This window comes from Lineus longissimus, chromosome 3 (assembly GCF_910592395.1).
Source record: "Lineus longissimus chromosome 3, tnLinLong1.2, whole genome shotgun sequence".
Classification (NCBI taxonomy): Eukaryota; Metazoa; Nemertea; class Pilidiophora; order Heteronemertea; family Lineidae; genus Lineus; species Lineus longissimus.
Window position 1 is genome coordinate 10,495,021 of NC_088310.1, and position 5,360 is coordinate 10,500,380.

Consider the following 5,360-nt stretch of genomic DNA (forward strand, 5'->3'; position numbering starts at 1 on the left):
TTAGCATTTCGATTGCATTTATTTTTGATGAACAGAACTGTCATTCCATGGTTTCAACATTGTAGGGCACAACCATGGCCAAGGTGTACCATTTTCAACAATAAAAATTATGGACACATGCTTCTGTTTAATTGACGTTAGCGCCACCTCATGGATTACCCGAAAGTGTGAATTGTGCAGCCCATATATTTGACCGTAACTAAGGGCAGAATGGCCTGCCCATGAAATTTCTGGCTGTTTTTCAATAAGGAGGTGTCTCTTAACAATAAATATGGGTAAGTTGAATTATTCCAACAAATATATTCCTATACCAAGCAAAACTTGCAAATACAACAAACTGCTCCTTTTGCACAATATACACTGAAACTATAGAACATTTATTCTGGGACTGTCAAAAATCTAAAAATATATGGCTTCAAATGGGAGATTTCTTAAAACAAAAACAAATAACTTACAACTTCAATAAAACCAATGTTCTGCTGGGAGATATAAAGGGGTCATGTCTTATTGAACAGCTAAAATTAATCATAAAAGAATTCATTTACACATCAAAACTAAAGGAAGAGGACTTAAATTTTTAAAAACTACAAAACATCATCAAATACAAAGCTAATATAGAAAAGAATTACACAAACCCCAATGAACATTACCAAAAATGGAAAAATATCGTTTAACAAATAGAGCCCAACCCCTTACAATCAATAATAAAAAAAAACAACAAACAAACATGTTCCATGCACCTGCACCTCTGCACATGCACCAATAGTGCACTTTTATATTTCAAAACTTTCCCTATGTATAATTAAGGACTTTAAAGAATACTAACGATCCTTTACCCTTTCCATACTCGGCCTCCACAAAAAGGTTTTTTTTCCGTGAAATGTAAATATAGAAAAAAAGAAAAATGTATAATGTAAAATTTAAAATGTAAAAAAAGAAAGTACTAGGGAAATAAAAATATATATTTCAAAAAAAATATGGGTAAGTTCCTTGGGCTACGTACTCTGCAAGGAGAAAGAGGGTCCCGGATTATGGATGATGGGCGACCACACCCATTTCTGAACTATGCCAATTTCATGCAAAATCACTCCCCATGAAAAAAACTCAAGGTAGGATGCAGCTTTGATACCTTAACTTTTGATAAAAAGAACAAAATCCATGGGTAATTAATAGAGAATGTCATATCTAACCCATTTAGACCATGGTTTTACCGTGTATTAGCATAGAAATGTACATTATACACAGGTAATATGCAGCTCATCCAGTTTATGCACACTATGAGTTGTCCGACTTCACGAACTCTTTTCAGGATAAACACTTGTGCAGACCTTGTCTAGCTACTAAAGCATGCTTTAAATATCAAATAACATGAGTCAGAAGAAGAATCACAACTCTCCAATGCGACCCCTTGTCCCAATGTAAAGGTGTCAAGTCCACATACATCAATCCAATGTCAAAGTTCAATGCACCAAAGCTTATAAAAATGCTGTTGATAGAATATGTCATTTTCAATTGGAAAGAGAGTTGAGCAATGCCATGTCCTTTGTGTCTTCGGCTGCTTGGCCTGGTTATTTAACCAAGCAAATAATACTGGAAACTGGCCATGGTAGTTCTTCACTGACTGTCATTTTCTGCCGAATAAACATCTTGACAGCCTGCCGTACTTCATCACTAGGAAAGACGCCACCACAGTCTGCTTCTTCTCATCAGCTTCTGTTATCTCCAAGAAAAAGAAGACTGGGTAAAGGGCTACGTAAACTCTACAAAGTGGCTACATCAGGTAATTATTTCCACTTTCTCTTGAATTGGACTTTACATCTCATTCCAAAAAAGGACATTCTTCTCTTTTCTCCAATCTCGAAAACTGCTGTTACCTGATGCTGATGAAAAGAAGCAGACTGTGGGGGCGTCTGTCCTAGAAAAGTGTGTACCGCAGGCCGCCAATTTGTTTATTTGGCCGAAAACGACAGTCAGTGAGAAACACCCAGTTTCAAGTATTCTCTGCTTCGTAAAAACAACCAGTTCCCAACAACCGAGGCCAGCTACCATTTGATTCGAAGGACATGGCATAGGTCAGCTCTCGTATCAAATGAAACTGATTTATTCTATGAACCGCATTTTAATAAAACGTTTTGTACCGAACTTTTGGAAGTCGGTTAAACGTGGACTGTTGAGAAGAAGCAGACTGGTGGCGTCTTTCCAAGAAAAGTGTCAAGTTATTTCATTTTAAAAGCATGCTTAGTCGCGACACAAGGTATGCAGAAATGTTCATCCTGGAAAAAAAATCACTGGAATTGGCAAAAACGGTCTAGACAACTCCCATGCTGCATAAACAGACTGAGCTGTAAATTACCTGTTTATTTAGTGTTCATTTCCATGCCGATATGCGGTGAACATACACAATTCGGAGATGGTGAGTTTCCAACTTTTGTCAAATCTGTGCTGATCTTTAAAAAATCCTAAAGTAAAGTTTAATCGAAAGCATACTAATCATTAGACTACTTTTGTTCAGCAGCTGCAGTGAGAGTCTCATGTGTTTGCAGTCTCTCTAATGTTTCCCTTCATCAGGGTTCCTTCTTGGACTTGAAGTAGTAGTCGAATCGTGCAGCTCCATTACTAAAGAGAAAAAAAAATAAAACGGCATTGCAGTTATATTAGGAACCCTAAAATGTATGTATGATACAATTCAAGAGTTCAGAGAGAAAAAAAAAATTTTTAATTCTCGAAAAAAGATTTGATCAAGAGTCGATTAAAATTCACCCTCGATCAGGTCACTCTCGATCAGGTCTTGTTTGAGTAAATTCTGTTATTTCTCTGACTCATCCCAAATATTTTTGTAATAAAAATGGCGTCTTATTTTAGTACATGATCATGAATTCCGATGGGATTATTCGGGTTTGCAATGAGAACAGGTTTCGCCTGGCTGCTTACCCGATATAATCAAAACCAATTTTGTCTTCCTTTTCCGGTAACGAGGCCAAACAAATACAAATTAAGGCCACTAAAAAGACAGTTATCTGAAATCATAGAGATTACTGGACTATATGTCCACATGTGCGAGCAAAACAAAAAAAGTCAAATATACTAAACACTGCGTTTTGAACATACTGATCTACATTTTAATTTAGTAATGAAGTCATCATCATTGATGCAGGGGGAATATTTTGTAAGCTAGTCAAGCTGTGAGCTTTAATTGACTTCCAGTTTCAAGGACACCACCGTTAGCATACAATTAACTATTGAAAGCATATCCCGCCAGCTAATTTGAACAGGACATTAAAAATCCCCCAATTCCTGATCATGATACTGGGTGTCCTTTACGGCGATCGAAAGTTGTTTTTTTTATATCATGCCGCTGCAACGTCCTTCAAGATCAGAGTTTTCATTTGAAAGACTCTGATAAGACTACTTTAAAGTTGAAGAGTTAAAGAAATATGCGTCCAGAGATCAGTGTATAACATATCAAGACGGAAATGTCGCACACGCACAGTGCCGAAATTTTAAAATTTCAGGCACTGGACTTGATCAATTGCCGCCATCTTGGATATCGGCACCCAGAGATTCAGTTGTTTGATAATCCTACGTCACATAGCGCGTCATCAGTTCAGACTCTAAGTCATATTCAGGCCGAATTAGTGCCAATAGTGTCAATATTGCCTCTCACTCGATGTGCACCCTACTGTGTCTGCAGATAATGCAATCGCTTTCGATTTGTGCACTGGGGCTAATGGGTATATTCAGTAGAAGATCCAAATGCAAATAAAGGATCATTCCTGAGAGTTCGGCTTCGGGAATGTGTAGTTGTCCCGCCAGCTTTAACGTGTGCCACGTCTATTTCCAGGGGTCAATGTGCTCCCCACTTCCGGTGGTTCTCTTATTAACCCCTGGACATATATATCCAGCAATAAAAACTCTGTGATTAGTTGACGACAATTTACATAAAATATCGATCACATGTCATTTTCTCATTAGCAAATAATGATGAACACATACAATTTTGATTTTGCTTCTGGTAATCAGATGAACAGCAAGCCAAGCCTCCTATGTGTTGAATTCTCGCTCTTGACATTTGGTTGATATTAAAAGCATTAACTTCCCCCCATAAGGCAAAAAACAATGAATTGTATTAAAATATTTCATACGATACTATCTAGAATATCAATGACTAATATTTACCATTTGATGCATGATTATTGTGAATTAACTGCAACAAAAACTTGTTATCATGATCAAATGACAGCCACGTGGATTTGTTTGTATGGTGGTACTGTTTTAAGCAGGTGGCAAAATATTATATCACGATAAGCGACAAAGAATTTTTTTTAATGTTCGTGCCAGGTATTTTGATTTATGTCTACCATAAAACGTGTTCTCAATTTAAAACTTATTTGGTGGGACACAAAAATGTTCTTGTCGTGTAGAAACAGTATTGACACGTAACGGCCAAGTAGACGGGTCAGGGGTCAGATATACTACGTCGCCCCATAGTCTTTCAAAAACAAGAGTCAGGCAACTAGGGAACCAAAGCTCTCTCGGGTCACGTGTTGACCAAAACAATTCCGCACAACTAGAACTTGTACAATTCTTCGATCACCTCAACATAGCCATACCAAATGATCCGTTTTAAAGCAAACGTCAGCTTAATCAAATTCACTGATTTCTGTAAAACTATTTAGATATAGTGTCAAAGACAACATTGATATGAAAAGCGATATGTTTCGTCCTTTTCGCCAGTTTTGAGAAGTAGTGATGATACTGATTTAAGAATAATTTTCGAAAAGCGTTTTTCTACTCCACTTCATCACATATATTTGTGGTTAGCAGTTTAGTATGTTGTCGGTGCTAAATGGACCATCTAGTGGTATCATGTGATTCCTTTTGTTGTCATCTAATGGAATATTCATATCTTGTCAATTTGACCGACGACACCGATAGCAGGTTTCATTTCGCGTTCGAGGTAAACAATTTAAAAAGTGTGAACAATTGCAAAATGTCTCGCATTTTGTGGTCAAACGTTAACATGTTTAGAAATCACATTTTTCATTGACATTTTCAAATTTGATGTCACTGTTATCTAATAGGATATTTGATTGTTTTGTGATTTTGAAGCCCAGTTTTCTGGGTTTTTTAGATTAGAAAACGAGCTTGTTTTGGCGAAGTGGTGTGAGGTATACGTACATTCGAATATTGTTGAATATTTGCCATTTGGCTTTATGATGTGTATATTTTGAGTCATTTCATAAGATGCAATAGTATGTGCCTGTCACAAGTTTGACATTGATTACAACCTAAATCATACCGCATGTACAGAGTTTATTTTTTCATTGAATTTTTGGTGGTTCAATTATTGTTTTGCACCT

The 5,360-nt window shown here is 36.7% G+C and overlaps 1 long non-coding RNA gene across 1 annotated transcript; it reads right to left on the minus strand.

The window, feature by feature from the left end:
• Window positions 1-2,210: 2,210 nt before the first annotated feature.
• LOC135484652 (uncharacterized) lies at window positions 2,211-2,983 on the minus strand. The gene is made up of 3 exons (XR_010446476.1): window positions 2,932-2,983; window positions 2,488-2,616; window positions 2,211-2,273 (listed from the first exon to the last, which is right to left on the minus strand). It is a non-coding gene; the product is annotated as an uncharacterized LOC135484652 (long non-coding RNA).
• Window positions 2,984-5,360: the final 2,377 nt, after the last annotated feature.